Below are 3,721 nucleotides of genomic sequence, written 5' to 3' on the forward strand. Positions count from 1 at the left end.
CTGCCCTAAGAAATAAAGTCTCTTAATTAAAAAAAAAAAATACTCCAAAAGTGAATTGCTGAATTTGATTTCTTTTACTTTAATATTCTAGGATGTTTATTGAACTTCTACTATTGTGTTAATTCCTATTTTAGGCACTCAGGATTCAACATTAAGTCATTTAGTGAGACAAAATTCCTGCTGTCTTGGAGTATTATTCTGGTCGGGAGACAGATAATAAATACACTCATAAAAACACAAATAATGTCAGGCAGTGAACTCTGTGGAGGAAAACGAACCAGCATAAGGGGTGGAAACAGAGCTGTTGTAGATAAGGTGGTCGGGGAAGTGCCCTCTTCCAAGGGGACATCTGAGCAGGGCCCTAGGGGAGTCCTGGAGAAATGGGACACTGCCTGGGTGGGATGGGGGTCAGCATGGCTGGGGTACAGTGAGGAGAGGCTAAGAAGGCAAAGGGGCCAACGTGATGGCTGCGGGCCAGATCTGACGGCCTGGTAAGCCACTGCAAGGACTTCAGATTTTATTCCAAGCATGAAAAGCCATGGGAGGAGCAACCTGAGTGACACAAGCCAGTCATGAATGGTCAAAAGCAGTGTGACTGCACTTACATGAGTACCTAGAGGAGTCACATTCATAAAGACAGAGAGCAGAAGGGTGGCTGCCAGGGGCTGGGAGGAGGGGCTAAGGCAGAATTGTTGTTTATAGATAGTTTCAGTTTTGCAAGACAAACAGTTCTGGAGAGTGGTTGCTCAACAATGTGAATGCACTTAAGCCACCTGAGTTGTTCCAACTAGACCACAACCTCATCTGGCTGTCAGCAGCTCCGAGATGCCATGGCCATGGTTCTTAGATGCATCCTGACTGCAGAGATGTTGAATGGTAAGGAAAATGTCTATCTGTGTCCGTCTCCTATGGCTGCTGTAATAAACCACCACAAACTTGGTGGCTTAAGACAACTCAAATTTTACCCTTACAGTTCTGGAGGCCAGGAGTCCAAATGGTCTCACCAGGTTGAAACCAAAGCCACTTTCCTTTGGAGGCTTTAGGGAAGAATTCATTTCCTAGCCTTTCTGGCTCTTAGAACTGCAATCTTTGCATTCCTTGGCTTGCAGCCCATTCCTCCATCTTCAAAGCCAACAGAACAGTATCTTGTTTTAGTCATCACGTCGTCCTCTCTCTCTGCTGTCAAATCTCCCCTTTTATAAGGACACTTGTGGTTACAAAATGTTCTGGAAATTTCCCATATAAAGACCCTAAACTTAAACACATTTGCAAAATCGCTTGTGCTGTAGAAGGTGACATTTACGGACTCTGTGGATTAGGACTTGGATAACTTTGAGGGTCATTATTCAGCCTATCACATCTTAGACTTGATGAGATATGTAGATTCTTTTTAAAGCCACAGTCTGGATGAGATCATGAAGGGAGAGATTATAGATGAAGAGGAGTACGAGGGCTTGCCCCCAGGACATTGCAACAATCAGAAATGAAGAAAAGAACAGGACCCATCAGAGGAGTAGCAGCCTGTAGAGTCTTAGACAAACTAGATAATTATGTGTCCCCGTAGCCAATTACAGAGTTTTTTCAAAAGTAGGGAATTATCACTTGCATCACTGCTACTGAATAAGATGAGGATGTGGAGTTGACTGCTGAATTTGGTGTCTTTGATAACAATTTAAGAGGCCTCGTGTGTGTATGTGATAGCCTGACTGGGGTGGGGAGGCTTAAGGGAGAATGAATGGAAAGGGAGTAGAAAACAAGCATAGAAAACCTGAGTTTTTCTTTGAATAAAAATGGGCTGATAGCCAGAAGTTAGGTGTTTTGTCACACCTTCAGAATGGGAGGAGAAAAGGCAAGGAAATTGAATGCGAAACAGTGTGATTATAATTATGGACTGGGGGTCCTAAACCCATGAGCCGGGAAGTTGAGAACATGAAGGAGGTGATGGACAGTGGTGGTAAAGTCCATAAAACAGGTTCTTATCTATGAATGGTCGTTAAAGTTGTGTTACCCAAAAGAGCACATGGATCAGTGCTGAGGTCATTGTGCCACAAGTTAATTTTGTGTTTCTAATCACTGATGACAAATAACTAAGTCTACACTGAAATCTCATTGCATTCAAATAATAAATGGAATACAAATCATAACTACAAAGGCTACTCTTCATTTGAGTTCCTTTTTTCTCAACTTCATAGTGTTTAATTGTTTCGTTTCCCCATGAGAAATTGCTAATAGCTCCTGGGATGATGATTATTAATTTTTTTAATGAAATCATTATCTCACCCTTTCCTGCTTTCCCATGACTCTTCTAATATTAAAAATTGGAAGTTCATTCTGAAAGAATTTCTAAGGCGAGTTGTCTTCCATGTAAATTATTACATGATAATAAGTAACTAGATATACGTATTATCTTGGAGGTTTTGAGAAAGAGGTAACAAGAATACCAATAATATTTGTGATGTTATTTATGTCTTTCATTTTTCTGGGAAATTTCTAAACTGTTCAACAGCGTCACCAGATAAGAATATTATCCTCACTTTATAATTGAAAGAGCAGAGACTCAGGCTGCATGACCGGGAACACACAGTTAAGAAGTAACAGAACCTGGGAATTTGAATGCTGGTTACCGTGATTCCAAGACTCCAGCTCCTTCCTTCACTCCCCTTGGATTTCTTGCGCCGCTGCCGTCTGGTATCACCTGATGGGTGAGTTGCAGCATTGCCCCCCGGTGGTTTAGCACTTTTTATTGTGAGAGGACAGGCTAGAGTTTTGCCGGATGCTTGAAAAGCCGAGTCTAGAGGCTGTGTTTGTTCATTTCTTCCTTTCATTCACACATTTCACCGAACTGCTCTTACTGGAGATGGGGCACAGAACAGTGCTTGTCCACCAGTGCCATCACGTCGTGTTGTCTCTCATAACTGATGCACCCATAATTTTTCCATAACCGAGGAAAAGGGACTACACCGTTCTGCCACCTCATTTTCAAAATTTCAGCAGGCACAGAATAATTACTGACAACTGCCCCTCAGTCAACATCTCCTTTTACCAAGTTGGAAGATCATAGTGCTATCTGATAAATGGTCATCTTTTTAGAATAAAAAAGATATTTTCTAAAAATAAATGATCTATTAACAGCTCTCTCTCTTCTCCATACACACACACTGACATTGCAGAACTTGTATCCCAGTACCTTTCCCCTTGGTTTCAACATCTTGCTGGTAATACGATCTCTTGGTTTATTTCTTTCCTCTTATCACTGGGTTGCCAGCATGACTAAAGTACAGTCATCTATTATGAATGTGGTTGTCAAGTAATAGATGTCCTAACTTCAGGTTGTTATTTTACTTGGCAGTGATATAGTGATTCTTTGATATTAAAATAAAATTTTTCCTACCACCAGGAGAGCTCCGTCTTATCATTCATGTTTCAGGTTAAATACCTCCCCCTCAGAGAAGTCTCCCCTGACTGCAGTATTTAAAGTGCACCCATTCCATCCCACTTACTCTTTCACCCAGTACCTTCTTAAGTTTTTGTCACATGCATGCATACATGTATCTGAAATGATCTTACTATTTGTTTCCTTCTTTATTGTCAATGTTTTCTGTTGTAATGTAGAGGACAGAGTACTTCTCCACCTTGTTCATAGCTGATTCCAGAGTCTAAAACAGAACACTCAATAATTATTTGATAAATGAACGAATGGGCTTGAATCCTTTATGCTTTT

General features: G+C 41.0%; 1 long non-coding RNA gene across 1 annotated transcript; it reads left to right on the top strand.

Moving 5' to 3' along the window:
- The first annotated feature begins 787 nt into the window (after positions 1–787).
- On the top strand, positions 788–3,131 carry LOC140843520 (uncharacterized). The gene is made up of 2 exons (XR_012121363.1): positions 788–876; positions 2,507–3,131. It is a non-coding gene; the product is annotated as an uncharacterized lncRNA (long non-coding RNA).
- Positions 3,132–3,721: the final 590 nt, after the last annotated feature.

Source organism: Manis javanica, chromosome 9 (assembly GCF_040802235.1).
Source record: "Manis javanica isolate MJ-LG chromosome 9, MJ_LKY, whole genome shotgun sequence".
NCBI classification, from domain to species: domain Eukaryota; kingdom Metazoa; phylum Chordata; class Mammalia; order Pholidota; family Manidae; genus Manis; species Manis javanica.